The sequence below is a fragment of the Macaca nemestrina genome, chromosome 4 (genome assembly GCF_043159975.1).
Source record: "Macaca nemestrina isolate mMacNem1 chromosome 4, mMacNem.hap1, whole genome shotgun sequence".
NCBI lineage: Eukaryota > Metazoa > Chordata > Mammalia > Primates > Cercopithecidae > Macaca > Macaca nemestrina.
This window is the reverse complement of record NC_092128.1, coordinates 16,712,738-16,731,789: the sequence shown is the minus strand read 5'-3', so window position 1 is coordinate 16,731,789 and position 19,052 is coordinate 16,712,738. Positions and strand designations below refer to the sequence as shown.

Sequence of the window (19,052 nt, the reverse complement as noted above, 5' to 3'; positions counted from 1 at the left end):
TAGCCTGTGTTCCCAGAAAAAAGCAATGGTTAAGAAATCCCCCCACCATTTTGTGTTCTTGGAAATGAATTACCACAAAGAACTACCTTTCCCATATGCCTTAGATAAGACTCTCTCCCCCTTCTATCTCCCAACTTCCAGAAAATTTCCCATGGTTCTCTTGCTTACCCGTGACACATTAAACACAGACCTTTCCTCTTTTGCCCATACTTGCTGACATGGCCAGACACAGACCATCCAACTCCCCATTTTTTGTTTCAAAAATGTTTAGCTGAGATTAGAATGATTTGTCTTCTCAAAAGTAGCTACATTCAAAAATAAACATATCCTATTCAGCCAACTGACCGAGACTTCCCCCTGATTGTAAAACAACCCCAACTATAAATCTCCCCACCTCAAACTTATATTTCTCTCCCTATAAAAGGTCCAGGGCAAAACCACCCTGCCAAGACACTTCATAATCTTCAGATCTGGTATGCTCTCCTATTGGGTGGTCTGAATACAACCAGACTCCTTACTAGTTCACTTTTTGTCTTCTATGCTGATTATTCTCTCAAAATGCACCCCATATTTTCTTTTTATTAGCTACCCTTGTATGATAACTTCCAGGCTGTCCCACAGAGGCAAGTAATAACAGTAGGTTCAATCCCACATTTTGTATAGAGTAGACTGGACAAATGCAAACTGATTGGGATCAAACTGACTTTTATCAAAGTAATTAAAGAGCTGACAGTTATACAAGTCCATAAACATAACATTCCTATATCTGTAAAAATTGTAGGCAGACTTAGTTCTCCTAAAATTTAATTATTAACTTAAAACATGTCATCAGTATGTTCCCATGTACTCTAAACTTTTGGAGACAACATTTCTTTAGTACCCAAAGGTTTTAAAATAATAATAGTTATAATAATAAAGTCAGTATTTGTTTTGTACCATGTGAAAAATACCGTGTTATATGCGCAGCATGTGTGACTAATTTATCCTTTATCACAGGCCTATACATTAAATATCATTATTACTCACTTTCTTTTTTTTTTTTTTTTGAGACGGAGTCTCGCTCTGTCGCCCAGCCCAGGCTGGAGTGCAGTGGCGCCATCTCGGCTCACTGCAAGCTCCGCCTCCCGGGTTCACGCCATTCTCCTGCCTCAGCCTCCCGAGTAGCTGGGACTACAGGCGCCCACAACCGCGCCCGGCTAATTTTTTGTATTTTTAGTAGAGACGGGGTTTCACCGTGGTCTCGATCTCCTGACCTTGTGATCCACCCGCCTCGGCCTCCCAAAGTGCTGGGATTACAGGCATGAGCCACCGCACCCGGCCTACTCACTTTCAAGCTGAAGCTCTATATGGTTAAAAACCTTGCTTACTGCCGAGACCAGCTCAGTTGGAGAGACCCTAACCCAGCGGCACTAGAGGAATTAAAGACACACACACACACAGAAATATAGAGGTGTGAAGTGGGAAATCAGGGGTCTCACAGCCTTCAGAGCTGAGCGCCCCAAACAGAGATTTACCCACACATTTATTAACAGCAAACCAGTCATTAGTATTGTTTCTATAGATATTAAATTAACTAAAAGTATCCCTTATGGGAAACAAAGGGATAGGCCAAATTAAAGGAATAGGTTGAGCTAGTTAACTGCAGCAGGAGCATGTCCTTAAGGCATGGATTGCTCATGCTATTGTTTGTGGCTTAAGAATGCCTTTAAGTGGTTTTCTGCCCTGGGCGGGACAGACGTTCCTTGTCCTCATTCCCGTAAACCCACAACCTTCCAGTGCAGGCATTAGGGCCATTATGAACATGTTACAGTGCTGCAGAGATTTTGTTTATGGCCAGTCTTGGGGCCAGTTTATGGCCAGATTGTGGGGGGCTTGCTTTCAACATGTCCCCCTTCTCTGATTTGTAAAGACATAAAAGCAAGGGCAACTTTGTCACGATGAGCTACTTCTCTCAGGAGTCAGGGTCTGCATCGGCAGACTGTACAAAGACAAACAATATAGATTAAAAGCACAGTCATCATTGAAATCACAGAGCTTCCAAGTGTTTTTATCCATTTTAATGGGTTACTAGCTGCTACTTTGTCTGCAGCTCCTTTAAGCACTCTAGTCCCTGGCATTAAGGTCAGGTGTGCCTGGGATGCTTTAAATATTTGTTCTTTTAATTTTGCTATATCCAAAAACAAGTTTGTAGAGTGTCCTTCTAGATGCTCTTTTAGTTTTTCCCAAATTGTGATCTTATTAAGAGGATTTAATAGTTTCCACAAATTCTTATGTTTAGCTCCTAGAGCGGGCCATATCATTTGAGGTTGAGGTGCCACTATACCGCCATGGTTCCAGATAATAGGAATTTTGCCATACTTCTTATCATTTCTACCATCTGACGGTTTTGTTCAGATCATCTGAATATAGTGTAACCGTGGCATGCAGACTGAGAGGTGCAATTCAAGCTAAACATCCCCTTAGGGGACCAATTAATGATTCCATAGGAATCATTGTGCAGCACCTCTGCCTGTTCTGCAAAGCAATCTTCCTAAACAAGTACGTTCATTTTTTCTAACTGGATCCAATCCTGCTTACAAATAGGTTTTTAAGGGCTGTATGCCTCAATTATAGGAGCAGATTGATTATGGTAAACACTGAGATCAGAAAGCATGTGTAACAGTGTTATAGAGTGATTGCATCTAGACATTATTACCAGTCCTTATTGAAGGAATACTCACGGCAGTGGTGATAACTGCTATCATAGCTACCATTAAATTATTCATTGTGACTGTCCTGCTTTCCTCAGGTTTTCTTCCGCCATCTGTAACAGCTTCTTGATCTGTCCCGAGGTGGGTGGCTGTGTTGGATGGGTGTTGCTCGTGACAGTTGGGGTCCTCCTCAGCATCAGTCTTGACATGGCTGCAACTGGGGGGTCCTCGGGATTCTCCCAGAGTCTATTCCTTGGCATCTGGCTTATGATAAGGTTTCAGGTGTCTTGATGGTACCCAAATCAGCTATTGATTTTGACCTGGAGAAATACAAGCATAACTTCTACCTCAAGTTATTATTTAATAGCTTTAGCTTCTTTCCAGGTAATGCTGTGTCTGCGTTTGAGACCAGAGACATTAACGTGGGTCAAATAGTGAAAGCGGTAGCATTAGATATTGCAGTAGCAACCAGGCGATCAGCCATCTGATTCCCTTCAGTCAAAGGTCCTGGAAGAGGTGTATGAGCTCTAATGTGAGTGATATAAAAAGGGTGCATTCTATTCCTAACTGCTGCTTGCAATTGGGTAAATAAAGTCATAAGTTGTTCATCTGTATGAAATCATAACTGAGCATTTTCAATTAACTGTGTGGAATGAACCACATATGAAGAATCAGAAATCACATTAATAGGCATATCAAAAGCAATCAATACCTCAATTATAGCTACAAGCTCTGCTTTTTGAGCTGAAATATGGGACATCTGGAAAACTTTACTTTTCAATCGAGAATAAGAAGCTTTACCATTACTAGGCCCATCTGTAAAAACATTCTCAGCACCTTCAGTTGGTTTAAATTTAGTTATTTTAGGGAGAATCCAATTAGTTAATTTCAAAAACTGAAACAGCTTCGTTTTAGGAAAATGATTATCGAGAATACCCACAAAGTCAGCTAAATGGGTTTGCCAAGTAAGACTATTTATAAACGCTTGCTGTATTTGTGCCTTCGTGAGAGGGACAATAATATTTCCAGGATCATATCCATGTAATCCATCATATCTGAGTTCCCCCAATCCCTATCATAGTAGCAATTTGATCTAAATAAGGAGTTAGAGTCTATGAGTTAGTACGTGGAAGAAAAAACCACTCTACTAAGTTGTGTTCTTAGACAATAACACCAGTAGGTGAATGCTGTGTCGAAAAAATTAGCAAATCTAGAGTCTTCTCTGGATCTATTCTATTTATCTGAGCTTTATGGACTTGCTTCTCAATCAGTTGTAACTCTGCCTCCGCCTCCTTTGTTAATTGCGGAGGGCTAGTGAGACTAGGATTGCCTCTAAGGATAGAAAACAGATTACTCATGGCATAGGTAGAAATGCCTAGAGCAGGTCTATCCAATTAATATCCCCTAGTAATTTTTGAAAGTCATTTAATGTTTCTAGTTGATCCCTATGTATGGTTACTTTCTGTGGCACAATGGTAGTGTCATTTACTAAGGTCCCCAATTGGGAGTAAGGAGTAGCAGTCTGAATTTTGTCAGGAGCTATAATTAAACCAGTGCAAGAAATCAAATTTTGCAAGCGATCAAAACATTGGAGTAGTATTTTTTGAGTGGGGGCAGCACAAAGTATATCATCCATATATTGAATAATGTAACACTGTGAAAATTTTTTACCAGTAGGTTCAATTGCTTGCCCCACATATGTCTGGCAGATTGTTGGGCTGTTTGACATGCCCTGTGGCAACACTTTCCAAGGATAACACTTTGCAGGCTGCAGGTTGTTTACTGCAGGAATTGTAAATGCAAACCGTTCGCAGTCTTGCTCAGCTAAAGGGATAGTAAAGAAACAGTCTTTTAAATCTGTAACTATTAAAGGCCAGTTTTTTGGAATTATAGCCGGGGAAGGCAATCCTGGCTGTAATGCTCCCATAGGTTGTATAACTGAATTGATGGCTCTTAAGTCAGTTAACATTCTCCATTTACCTGATTTTTTCTTAATTACAAAACCTGGAGAATTCCAAGGGGAAATGTTGGAGCTATGTGTGCATTTCTCATTGTTTAGTAACTGATTTCTATAAAGCCTCCAGTTTCTCTTTACTTACCGGCTATTGCTCTATCCAAATTGGCTTATCTGTTAACCATTTTAAAGGTATAGGCTCTGGAGGCTTAACAATGGCTGCCTTCAAAAATTATTTGCTAATCTTTGGCGGGAACTTTGTTTTTCCACTTGAAGCAGTTATTTCAAACCTTGCAAACTTTTTTCTAGTCCCGTACCAAGGACATACCCCATTTCATGCATCATATGTTGACTTTGAGGGCTATATAATTGTTCTGGAATTAGAACTTGTGCTCCCTATTGTTGTAATAAATCTCTTCCCCATAAATTTATAGGTACAGAAGTTATAATTGGTTGAATAGTCAGTCCCAGGTTGTCCATCGGGCCCTTCACAGTGCAAAATATAACCACTTTGATATACTTCAGCAGCTTTACCAACTCCAACTATGTTAAATTGTGCGGGTTGAATTGGCCACGTGGACAGCCAGTGCTGTAGAGAAATGATTGAAATGTCCACTCCTGTATCTACCAAATCTTTAAATTTCTTTCCTTGAATAGTTATTTCACAGGTAGGACGTTTATCACTAATTTGATTTATCCAGTAAGCTGCTTTGCCTTGTTTATCTGTGCTTCCAAATCCTCCTGTTAGTTTAAGTTCACCTTTTCCCATTCCCACAAACAGCACAATCAGGAGCTGGGCTATGCGCTCTCCTGGCTCTGCTTTCCAGGGAACAGAAGTAGATAAAACAATTTGAATTTCCCCATTGTAATCTGAATCAATGACTCCTGTATGTATTTGTACCCCTTTTAAACTTACACTAGACCTTCCAAAAAGTAATCTTATCGTACCTGCTGGCAAGGGTCCACAGACTCCTGTTGGGACCTTTTGCTGGGGTTCCCCAGGCGGAAGGCTCACAGCTTTTGTGCAGCATAAATCTACTGTGGCGCTCCTGGCTGTGGCGGGAGACAGACGTTGTACAGGGGTGAGGGAATGACTTGAGCTGGAAATGCCCTGGTTTAGAATGGGGCCCAGGATGGGCCCCTCATGGCATTTCCCGAAATTGGGTTCCCTTCTTTATCAAACTTAGAGTGACACTGACTAGCCCAGTGTTTTCCTTTTTTACATTTTGTAAATATTTCAGGATCAGCAGTTTTCTTTTTTCCCCTATCTGGCGGCCTGACTGACTGATTTTTTCTACATTCTTTTTTAGTATGACCACGCATCCCACAGTTAAAACAAGCTCCAGGAAATGGAGTATTTTTTTTATCCACTCTCAGTCCTGCCATTGCCTGTGCCAACAAGGTAGCTTTATGCAGATTACCTCTGATACCATCACAGGCCTTGATATAATCAACTAAATGTGCTTTCCCAAATTTAAAAGGAAAAGGCTCAAATGTAGTTATAATATTTCCCTGTTGTTCTGGGGGGTGTATTCTAACAGGGAACTGACAAGCCTCTAAATCGCCATCTCATCTAGCTTGCTGAATTCCTGCCTGAATAGAACTAAGAGCGGTCACTCGAGGTGCTGCTTGAACAGTCACTGGGGCAACTACTTTATTCCCAGTGTCCTCTGGAAAATAAAGATCTGGAGGGTCTTTTTCTTCAAAATAATAATGAGGGGGTACAGAAGTAGGTAGGGATGAACCTCTCCTTCCTTTGCTGCTTTAGCTTTAGCTGGTAAATAAACATGCTCTGTAACCTCTTTTGTTACTTCGCTATACCCTCCTTCCTCCTCATCATCAGTGTGAAAAAATTCCAAGGTGAAACCAACCAGACCCCATACCTGTCCCATTGTTATCCTGACGCTTCTGAGCTCCCCTTCTTACTCACCACGGGGATTGCTTTAAGAGTACTCGGGTGTCCTCCAGCTAGTTTTCCATTCCAGCTGTTACTCCAGTGACCCTTCGACCTGGATTCAAGCCTCCACGAATGGATGCCACTTGCCGAGACCAGCTCAGTCGGGGAGACTCTAACCCAGTGGCGCTAGAGGAATTAAAGACACACACACACACAGAAATATAGAGGTGTGAAGTGGGAAATCAGGGGTCTCACAGCCTTCAGAGCTGAGCGCCCCAAACAGAGATTTACCCACACGTTTATTAACAGCAAACCAGTCATTAGAATTGTTTCTATAGATATTAAATTAACTAAAAGTATCCATTATGGGAAACAAAGGGATAGGCCAAATTAAAGGAATAGGTTGGGCTAGTTAACTGCAGCAGGAGCATGTCCTTAAGGCATAGATTGCTCATGCTATTGTTTGTGGCTTAAGAATGCCTTTAAGTGGTTTTCTGCCCTGGGCGGGCCAGGTGTTCCTTGCCCTCATTCCCGTAAACCCACAACCTTCCAGTGCGGGCATTAGGGCCATTATGAACATGTTACAGTGCTGCAGAGATTTTGTTCATGGCCAGTCTTGGGGCCAGTTTATGGCCAGATTTTGGAGGGCCTGCTCCCAACAACTTACAACCATACTGTTGAAGCCCATGACCACCAACATTTTAGGAAATCCAGCATCCCTCTACTTGTTCCAATGATTTATCTGGTAGGACTGGGCCTTATTTCTGCTAAGTTCTTTGCTTATCTCCAGCCTTCTTTGTCCCAGCACATGAAAACAGCTCTCTTCATTTTATTTCTTAATTCACCACTAACCTAATGCTAGGATGAGTTTCAGACTTTAACTGAAGCTTTGGAGATATTATGGGAAATTTTTGCACCAGCTTGAAAACATCTTTAAATAGTATATCAGAAATCACTTTGTGAATGTTTATGAATCACCTACAGTCCACGGAGTCTATTACCTATAGCCTGGTTTCTGCCACATTGCTGGAACCTACCCTGAATTCCTTTTCTTTTCTGTTTTTTTCTTCATGTCTTTAGTCAGCTCACATTTCTGCTGCCCAGAAGCCCCAAGTAGAGACAGACAAACATCTACCCTTTTAAACTATCAGAAGAGAACTGAAAATTTTTGTTACTATCTTATATTGAGAAATCCATATTTTCTCTCTCTGGTCTCAGTCTCTGCCTCCCTCCCACAAAGCCTCACCAATGAGAATATGAAGGCAACTATTGTTAGTTTCCTTTCTTTTAAATTGTCTTTTTCTTTTCTTTTCTCTTATGGAAAGAATAGGCTAAATACAACTATTTGCTTTGTAAAGAAGTGGGAGGATATAATTTATTTAATGGATATAAGAGATTATAGTCACTATCTTCTTTATAATTTCTCATATAATATTCTCATAAAAGATAAAGGTCACTCAGTGGTGTCCTCGGCAAGCATAATTCACTGCAGAGGCAGTGGCCTAGAGCTGTCAGTTTCCCCTGGAGGTTCTGACCAGGGAGTTGCTGAGTTGGTACTGGCTTGATAGCTCTGGTGAGGAGTGGCTGGAGCCCCAGGCCTGGAGGACCTGCCTAGTGAGGAGATACGGGAATAGGCACCTATGTACCAGTCTGGCCACTTTTCTGTAGGGTTGCTGCAATATGCTTGGGGCCTGCTCCAGTCTCTAGTCACCTTGGATTTTCTAGAACCTGGAGTTGTCACCAACGAAGACTGCAAAACAGCAAAGACGGTAACCTGTCCCTGCCTCTGGGAGTTTTGTTCCAGGGAGGTACAGACATATTGGCAGCCCAAAAGCACCTGTAGGATGTAGCTGGAAAAACCCTAGAAACCAGAAGAGATTGCGGGTCTATATTCAAGATTATCAAAGAAAAAAGTCTTCAACCAAGCATTTCCTATCCAGCAAACTAAGCTTCCTACGTGAAGGAGAAATAAGATCTTTTTCAGATAAGCGAATGTTGAGAGACTTTATTATCACCAGACCTGGCTTACAAGGGATCTTGAAAGGAACACTAAATACAGAAAGGAATGACTGCTATCAGCTAATACAAAAACACACTTAAACACACAGACCAGCATCACTGTAAAGCAACCACACAAACAAGCCAACATAATAAACAGCTAACAGCACAATGGCGGGATTAAATTCACACATCAAAACTAACTTTTAATGTAAACAGGCTAAATACTCTACTTAAAAGGCACAGAGTAACAAGCTGGATAAAAACACATGACCCAATGGTATGTTGTCTTCAAGAGATTCATCTCACATGTAATGACACTAATAGCCTCTAAATAAAGGGATGGAGAAAAAGCTACCAAACAATTAGAAAACAGAAAAATGCAGGGGTTGCAATTCCAATTTCAGACAAAACAAAGATCAACAAAAGACAAGGCAGGGCATTACATAATGGTAAAGGGTTCAGTTCAACAAGAAGACCTAACTATCCTAAATACATATTCATCCAACACAGGAGCATCCAGATCCATAAAGCAAGTTCTTAGAGACCTACAAAGAGATATAGATCCCTACACTATGATAGTGGGATACTTCAACATTCCGCTGCCAGTATTAGATCATCGAGGCAGAAAAGTAACAAAGATATTTAGGACCTAAACTCAGCATTGGACCAAATGGATCTGATAAACCTTCACAGAAGTCTCCACCCCACAACAAGAGAATATGCATTTTTCTCATTATCACATGGCACATGATCTAAAATTGACCATGTAATTAGACATGAAATAATCCTCAACAAAAGAACCAATATATACCAATCACACTCTTGGATCACAGTGAAATAAAAATAGAAGTCAACACAATGAAAATTTCTCAAAAAAGCACAATTACATGGAAATTAACATGCTGCTAAATGAGTTTTGGGTAAACAATGAAATGAAGGTGGAAATCAAGAAGTTCTCTGAAAATAATGAGAACAAACATACAACAAACCAGAATCTCTGGGACACAGCTAAGGCAGTGTTAAGAGGAAAATTCATAGCACTAAATGTCCACATCAAAAAATTAGAAAGATCTCAAATTAACAACCTAACTTCACAACTGAAAGAATTAGAGAGGCAAGAACAAATCAACCCCAAAAGAGGATAAGGAATAACACAAATAAGAGCTGAAATGAAGGAAATAAAGGCACAGATAAACCATTCAAAAGACCAAAGAATCCAGGAGTTGGTTTTTTGAAAAATAAAATAAAATAAAATAGGCCACTAGTTAGCTAATTAAGAAGGAAAAAGAGAAGATCCAAACATACACAATTAGAAATGATGAAGGGAATGTTACTACTGACCCCACAGAAATGAAAACAACCATCAGAAACCACTATGTACACTTCTACATACACAAACTAGCAAACCTAGAGGAGATGAACACATTTTTGGATACATACACCCTCCCTAGACTGAGCCAGAAAGAAACTGAATCCCTGAACAGACCAATAATGAGCTCTAAAATTTAATCAGCAATAAATAGCCTACCAACCAATAAAAGCACAGGACCTGATGGATTCACAGCTGAATTCCACTATATGTACAAGGAAAAACTGATACCATTCCTACAGAAACAATTCCAAAAAATTGAGAAGGAAGGATTTCTCCCCAACTCATTCTATGAGGCCAGCATCATCTTGATACCACAACCTGGCAGAGAAACAAGAAAAAAAACTTCAGGCCAGTATCTTTGATGAACATAGATGTAAAAGCCCTCAACAAAATACTTACAAACTGAATCCAGAAGCACATCATAAAGCTAATCCCACCATGATCAAATAGGCTTCATCCTTGGGATGCAAGTTTGGTTCAACATATAAAAATCAATAAATGTGACTCATCACATAAACAGAACTAATGATAAAAATCACATGATTATCTCAATAAACGCAGAAAAGGCTTTTGATAAGATTCACCATCACTTCATATTAAAAACTCTGAATAAATTAGGTATTGAAGGAACATACCTCAAAATAGTAAGAACCATCTATGACAAAACCACAGCCAACATTATACTAAATGGGCAAAAGTTGGAAGCATTCCCCTTGAAAACTGGCACAGGACAAAGATGCCCCCTCTCACCACTTCTATTCAACATAGTATTAGAAGTCCTAGCCAGAGCAATCAAGCAAGAGAAAGAAATAAAAGGCAACCAAATAGGAAAAGAGGAAGTCAAACTATCTCTGTTTGCAGATGACATGATTCTACATCAAGAAAACCGTATAGTGTTGGCCCCCAAGCTCCTTCAGTGCTAAACAGCTTCATCAAAATTGCAGGATACAAAATCAATGTACAAAAATCACTAGCATTCCTATACACCACCAACAAACTGAGAGCCAATTAGGCAGTCCAATTCACAATTGCCATGCACAAACAAATAAACAAACAAACAAAAACTCCAAAACCTAGGAATACAGCTAATCAGGGGGTGAAAGATCTCCACACTGTGAATTACAAAACACTGCTCAAAGAAATCAGATAAGACACAAAAAGTGGAGAAATATCCCATGCTCACAGATAGGAAGGATCAATATCATTAAAATGTCTATACTTCCCAAAACAATTTATAGATTCAATGCTACTCTTATTAAACTATCAATGACATTCTTCACAGAATTAGAAAAAATATTTTAAAATTTATATGGAACCAAAAAAATAAGCCCAAATAGCCAAGGCAATGCTAAGCAAAAAGAACAAAGCTGAAGGAAGCAAGTTACCTGACTTCAAACTATACTACAAGAGCTACAGTGACTAAAACAGCATGGTATGGTACAAAAACAGGCACATAGACCAATGAAACAGAATAGACAGCCTAGAAATAAGGCTGCACATCTATAACATCTGATCTTTGACAAAGCTGGCAAAAACAAGCAATGGGACAGAGCCTCGCTATTCAATAAATGGTGCTGGTATACCTGGCTAGCCAATGGAGATTGAAACTGGACCCCTTCTTTACACCATGTACAAAAATCAACTCAATATGTATTGAAGACTAAAATGTAAAACCCACAACTATAAAAACCCTGGAAGACAAGCTAGGCAATACCATCCTGTACCTAGGAATAGGCAAAGATTTCATGACTGTATTAGTCAGTTTGCATGCTGCTGATAAAGACATACCCAAGACTTGGCAATTTACAAAAGAAAGAGATTTAACTGGACTTACAGTTCCATGTGGCTGGGGAAGCCTTACAATCATGGCAGAAGGCAAGAAAGAGTAAGTCACATCTTACATGATGACAGCAGGCAAAGAGACAGACCTTGTGCAGGGGAACTACTCTTTTTAAAGCCATCAGATCTTGTGAGACTTATTCACTATCACAGAAATAGCATGAGAAAGACTTGTTGCCATGATTCAGTTACCTCGCACCAGGTCCCTCCCATAACAAATGGGAATTCAAGTTGAGATTTGGGTGGGGATATAGCCAAACCGTATTAATGACAAAGGCACCAAAAGCAATCACAACAAAAGAAAAAATTGACAAGTGGGATCTAATTAAGCTTAAGAGTTTCTGCACAGCAAAAGAAACTATCAACAGAGTAAACAGACAACCTTCAGAATGGGAGAAAATTTTTACACACTGACATAGGTCTAATATCCAGCATCTATAAGGAACTTAAGCAAACTTACAAAAGGAAAACAAACGACCCTATTAAAAAGTGAGCAAAGGACATAAACAAACACTTCTCAAAAGAAGACATACATGTGGCCAACAAGCATATGAAAAAAGCTCAATACCACTGATCATAAGGTAAATACGAATCAAAACCACAAGGAGATGTCTCACACCACTCAGAATGGCTATTATTAAAAAGTCAAAAAGTAACAGAGACTGGCAAGGTTTCAGAGAAAAGGGAACACTTATACACTGTTGATGGGAGTGTAAATTAGTTCAACCATTGTTGAAAGCAGCACAACAATCCCTCAATGAGCTAAAAGCAGAACTACCATTTGACCCAGCAATCTCATTACTGGGTATATACCCAGAGGAATATAAAGGGTTCTACCATAAAGAGACATGCACGTAAATGTTCATTGCAGCACTCCTCACAATAGCAAAGACATGGAATCAACCTAAATGCCCATCAATGACACACTGGATAAAATAAATGTGGTACATATACCCCATGAAATATTATGCATCCATAGAAAAGAATGAGATCATGTCTTTTGTAGGAACATGGATGGAGCTAAAGGCTATCATCAAATTAGCAAACTAACACGGGAAAGGAAAACCAAATACCACACGATCTCACATGTAAGTGAGAGCTGAATGATAAGAACTTATGAACACGAGAAGGAGACATCATACACTGAGGTCTACTTGACGGGGGATGGTGGGAGAAGGGAGAGGAGCAGAAAAGATAACTATTGGGTACTGAGCTTAATACCTGGGTGATATAATAATATGTACAACAAACCCCTATGGCACGTGTTTATCTATGTAACAAACCTTTACATGTACCCCAAAACCTAAAATACAACTTCTAAAAAATCATAATTCAGTTTCCAAGAGATTTTTCCTGGATGTGAGATGATGTGGTGGCTTAGACAGTACTCCTTTATTGTTTGGCTCTCTTCTCTACAATATGTAAATTCTAATTTGGTTCCTCTTAAATGTGAACTGGCATAATTTTGGAGAACAGATTCTAAAAGTCAATAAATTTCCGTCTGGCTCTCTTCTTCAAATATTCTTAGAGTACATATGCTTTGCTATAAGTAAGCCCAAGCCATCCCATCTGGAGGCACATAGAGAAGCCATGCACAGGTGCTCTGGCCAAAAATCAGGCTGAAGGCCCAGCTGACAGCCAGTATCAGCCACCAGACCTATGAGTGAGGAAGTCTTTGAGATGGCTCCAAGCCCAGTCACCAGCTGCCTGCAAAGCATGAGAGATTCCCAGCAATGATGCCTAGAGGAGCCCAGTCACACCCTGAAGCCATGAGAAATAGTAATAGCAAGTGATTGACATTGCCATACTCTGCTAAATTTGAGGTGGTTTTCTATGCAGTAATCAATAACCAGGACAGGAGACAAATCGTTTCCAACTCTACTCCATTTTATAATGGTGGCAGGTGAAGCAAGTGTTCCAAGGGGGTGACTCTGCCTGAGTGGTTCCCAGTTCCACTGTTGTGTCCTCTCAATCCTGAAGGACTCAAAAACAATTTATCTGGGTTCATTAGTTTGCTTTAATTTCATGTTTAACCCTCAATTCTGAGGAGTGGTGGCTTGATGGAGGAAAGGATCAAGATCATCTGGAGAAGATTTTGGTGGGGCAGTTTAAAGGGAGCGTGAGGTGTGATTCTTTTCACCTTTAGGAGTAAAATAGAAAAAAGATTAGACAATGCTCCTATGAGAGAAGATGTTGGAATCTACGGTAGAAAAGATAAGAGTATGAGTCATTCATAATATACTGCCTATAATTCTCATGGTAGCCTCTGAAGCTTGATATTAATGAGCTCTGATTATGACACATTTTGTAGTCATACGCCCTTGGGCAAGTTTTTTATCTCTGTCTTTATCAGTTTGCTTTCCTATAAAATGAAGAGCCCATCACATCGATTGTTTTTAGGAAAATGAAAAGAGTTCATGTTTTTAAAGTGGCTTTGAACACTGCCTAACAAATAGTATATTTAAATGTTAGTTAAATAAAATAAAATAACTGTAACTTTAGGATTCCCATATTTTCCAGGCTTTCAGGAACAGTAATTTATCTTAATGTAAAAATATTGTGATGTTCTTAAATCTTTATGATATTTTCTTGTGTGTTTTTTGTTTTGTTTTGTTTTGTTTTTAACATGATTAAGAGCGTGGGCTTTGGAGTTGGCTGATAGAGTTAAATTCCTATTGACTTATCAGCTGCCTTATCCTGAAGACGTTTAACTCTCTTAAGCCTCAGTATTCTGTGCTATAAAATGGAAAGAAGATTAGTACTTACCTCATAAGATAGTCATGAGGATTAAATATTATTTAAAAACACTTAAGCATAGTATATGACAAACAGAAGATAATAAATACGAGTTATCGTGACTATCATCTTTTTCACCTCTGCAAAACTCCTGAGTACTAGAAAGGAGAAAATCTTCTGGATGCTACTAGTTCACAGAATTGTGTGATTTGGCTCCAGCAATGTCCCAGAAATGGGTCCCTCCTGAAGTTAGGAATTCAGAATTACTGGGCTTCTTAGGCTTCAGCTCTTCCTAGCTCAATACCCCTCTTTCTACGAGAAAATGTATTACTCCCTACAATTCTACTCATGTTTCACTAGGGACATCTTGTGACAAGCATGAGGCTCAGAAAAGATGTGGGGGGATGAGAGGATGGAGGAGGTCAGTGCTGGGAAACCTCCTTGCCTGACTGGGTTGCACTCATTGTCAGCTGGCTTTCTTCCTGTAGATTAGGGTGGATTAAGGGATTTTTGTAAGGTGAGAAAGATTAATACTAAATTTTATAAGCCAAACATCCTGGAAATTTCATTAAAGACAAATGTTATCTTTGTTTTATAAAACCTAACACTTGTTTATCAAGAAAAATGCAGAAAAGGAACACAAATATGAAACAACAATAAAAACCTTCACTCCTTTTAGAGTTGTTCGCATTAACATGTCAGGCACTGCAAAATGATCTTTTTGCTTTGCCCCATTCTCTATATTTTTTCTCTCACCAAAAAAGTAAATAATTCTTTTTTCTCAAGTGATTCTCCTGCCTCAGCCTCCTGAATACCTGGACCTGCAAGCATGCACCACCACACCCCACTAATTCTTCTTCTTCTTCTTCTTCTTCTTATTATTATTATTGAGACAAAGCCTTGCTATGTTGCCCAGGCTGGTCTCAATCTCCTGGCCTCAAGAGATCCTCCTGCCTCAGCCTCACAAAGTGCTGGGATTGCAGGCATGAGCCACTGCACCCGGCCAAAAGTTAATAGTTCTTTATACTAAAATTTCTCCTCTTTATATTGCTGATATGGTTTGTATTTCCTGAATGAATCTGGAGTAATACAATGTCTGAGGAAAAATCTTTGGTGGAACCCAGAGCTATGGGGAGATAAATTTTCTATGGTGTGAAGACATTTTATTTCTAACATTTGGTAACTGTTATGATTGACAAAGAAATATACCTTCCCCATCCTGCCTCATTCTTGTTACCCAGATGTGGATCATCTTTTGCCCCAAGCCAATGTTAAAGCTTGTCTAACTACAATTTTATTCCATTGTCCAAATCAGATTCAAAACTAAAATACAGTAGCAAAAATAAAAATTGTTCTGGATGCTACACTAAAGAATTTTTAGAACACTAAAATGGCTATATTTCCCAAAACAATTTATAGATTCAATGCTACTCCTATTAAACTATCAATGACATTCTTCACAGAATTAGAAAAAATATTTTAAAATTTATATGGAACCAAAAAAAAAAAAAGCCCAAATAGCCAAGGCAAGGCTAAGCAGAAAGAATAAAGCTGAAGGAAGCAAGTTACCTGACTTCAAACTATACTACAAGAGCTACAGTGACTAAAACAGCATGGTATGATACAAAAACAGGCACATAGACCAATGGAACAGAATAGACAGCCAGAGATTATTAACTCCAAATTCTTGGAAAGGTCAGGATAAGCACCTCCTTAATCTGAGCTGTCTTTTCCTTTTCTCTCCTTCTTCATTAATTTTACCCAGAAGTTGAGAGCAAGTCCTGTGTCTTTATATTTTCTACTCTGATCACTTTTGCTAACTGTGATCTTCCTCCAAGTGAAATTTAATTATCCACAAACCTATGTATTTTACACAATTGTTTCAATATTTTAAGCTTCTTGAATACAGAGACCAGATTCAACATTCATTGTTGTCTTCCAGAGTGTAAAGTACAAACTTAAGTTTATGTTAGACACCCACTGATTCACTCATTAAAAGAGACTCACCAGCAGCTCCCAGGAGAGCAAGGAAGATGAAGGTCTTCATGGTTGCTCACTTCACCTGGACTGGGAAATAGGATGACAGCTTTTTTTCCACAGCTATTTATCCTCTGGACTTGTCTTGACATTCATGGCCACATGTGCCAGAAAAGTGATTTCACTATAAACTCACAAATCTAAATCTAAATTCTGTGACATATGGAAGATAACTTAACATTAAGTTTAAACATTAACATTTGCCTGCTTTTCTAGGGGGTCATGGGACTGAAAGTAATAAAACCACCTGGTGAAAACTGTGCCCCATAATAGGTAAGTAAGGTCACAGGGCAGAGTTGCAGGTGTCCAGATTCCCAGATAAAAAATCTTAAGTAGTTGGGCGTCTCAACTATAAATGTCTATTCTAAGAACTACTGCACTTTTGAAGTTTCATAATGTGGACTCTTTTACAATTATGCATTTGTTTTATGACCGCTCTGGTCTTATATATCCATGTTAGCTTTTCTCTTTTTTAAATTTCAACTCTTATTACAAATTAAATGGTACACGTGCAGGTTTTTTACATAAGTAAATTACGTGATACTGAGGCTTGGAGTCCCAACAACCTCATCACCCAGGCAGTAAGCATAGTACCCAACAGGTGGTACTTCACCTTTTCATTATTAAAGGAACAGCTTGTTTCCCTAAGAAAAAGAAGATTGCTATTAATTGAACTTAGAGAAAAAAAGGAAAGTTTAAAAATGCTAATAACTGATAATTATCTTGAGCTTATAATTATCTTGAGCTTACTGTACTTATTCTAAGTACTTATTGAGTAAGTACATAAGTACAGTTTGCTGTGTATGTCAGGGATATTTTAAGTATTTGCCTATATTAATTTAGCAATCTTCACAACAACCATATAAGATACCTATTATAATTCCCACTTTACAGATGTGAAAACTAAGGCACACAAAACTGTAGGGGATTTGACCAAAATCACATAGCAAATACCTGGTAACATCAGCATTCCAACCCAGAAAAATCTTCCTTCGGAGTCTGTGATCCTGACCACTGTGAAACACTTATCTCAGTAAGTTCACCAAAATCTGGATGCCAGGATAATGCAAAATTATTGGACAATGATAACACAACTGAAATTTATAAAGTATTTACTGTGTGTCCAGCATTGTGGAAGTGGATTATGTGCATCAACTCATTCAATCTTCGCAAGCAGCACTGTAAATGTTAAACTACAAATTTCACCATTTAAGAGATGTGGAGAAAGAGGCTAAAAGAAGTCAAGTGAGTATATCAAAGTTTCATAGCTGTTAAGTGGCCAATCTATGGTTAAAACTTAAACAGCCTCACTTCAGGTTTCATGCTCTCAACAGTGATGCCATGAATATAATAAGAGAGAACAAGGTCAGGCGCAGTGGCTCACGCCTATAATCCCAGCACTTTGGGAGGCTGAGGTGGGCAGATCACGAGGTCAGGAGATTGAGACCATCCTGGCCAACATGGTGAAAACCGGTCTCTACTAAAACACACAAAAAATTAGCCAGGCATGGTGGCGGACACCTGTAGTCCCAGCTACTCAGGAGGCTGAGGCAGGGGAATCGCTTGAACCTGGGAGTGGAGGTTGCAGTGAGCCGAGATCACGCCACTGCACTCCAGCCTGGCAACAGAGTGAGTCTCTGTCTCAAAAAACAAAAATGAAATAAAAAAAGGGAGAACAGTTTGAACTCTACCAAACTAATGGCTAACTTCAAGGACTATTTGGAATTCTGGAAAATCCAAGAAAGAGGTTGCTAGAGTAGGAGTTTTAAGAATTAATACAACATGACAGAAACATACAGTTGAGTGAATCTCAGTGAGAAGTAACTCCTGGCCAGATGTAGCTAGATTTGACATCTATGCAAAACATTTGAAACATCCTATCGGGATCTATTTCTGCTTAAGCAAATTATCACTCCTGAAGTAGTTTCTGCTTCTTTTACATTTGAACTACTACTGCTATCAAGATGACTTACTCATCAGCAGAGTTTCTCAACCTTGGCACTACAGACATGCTGGGCCAGATATTTCTTGGTTGTGGGTAACTGTCCTGTGCATTGCAGGATGTTTATCTGCATATGTCTGGTATCCGGAAGAAAAAGCAATACCTTTGTCTCCCAGTCGTAATGACCAAGAATGTCACCAGACATTGCCAAATGTCACCTGGGAGGCAAAATCACCCCCAGTTGAGAACCAGAGCTCTAAGGGAGAAAGAAGGGAAATGGGGCTTTGCTTCTAAGGTGATAGCCTTTAAAAAGTGCCTTGAGCTGTGGGACAATATAGACGCTCAATAACTACTGAATAAATGACACCCAAAGTGGGGAGCTGCCTTTAATTGATTCCTAAAGATCAGAAAATATTAAGGAGTAAGGGAAGGAGCGGTGCCCAAATGAGAAAGGGGGAGTCTTCTTAGCCTGTTCAATATTTTCCATTGCTGATACTTTAACCTGTGAGGTGATAGAACTTGTTTAATTCTACATCATTCTTGGAACTTCCCCAGAGATTCCTCAGAGATCTTGGCCCATATAA

At 39.4% G+C, this 19,052-nt stretch overlaps 1 long non-coding RNA gene across 1 annotated transcript; it reads right to left on the bottom strand.

The window, feature by feature from the left end:
* Positions 1 to 1,097: 1,097 nt before the first annotated feature.
* Positions 1,098 to 16,759, bottom strand: LOC112424840 (uncharacterized). The gene is made up of 3 exons (XR_003015780.2): positions 16,497 to 16,759; positions 6,575 to 6,727; positions 1,098 to 3,010 (listed from the first exon to the last, which is right to left on the bottom strand). It is a non-coding gene; the product is annotated as an uncharacterized lncRNA (long non-coding RNA).
* Between the last annotated feature and the right edge of the window lie 2,293 nt (positions 16,760 to 19,052).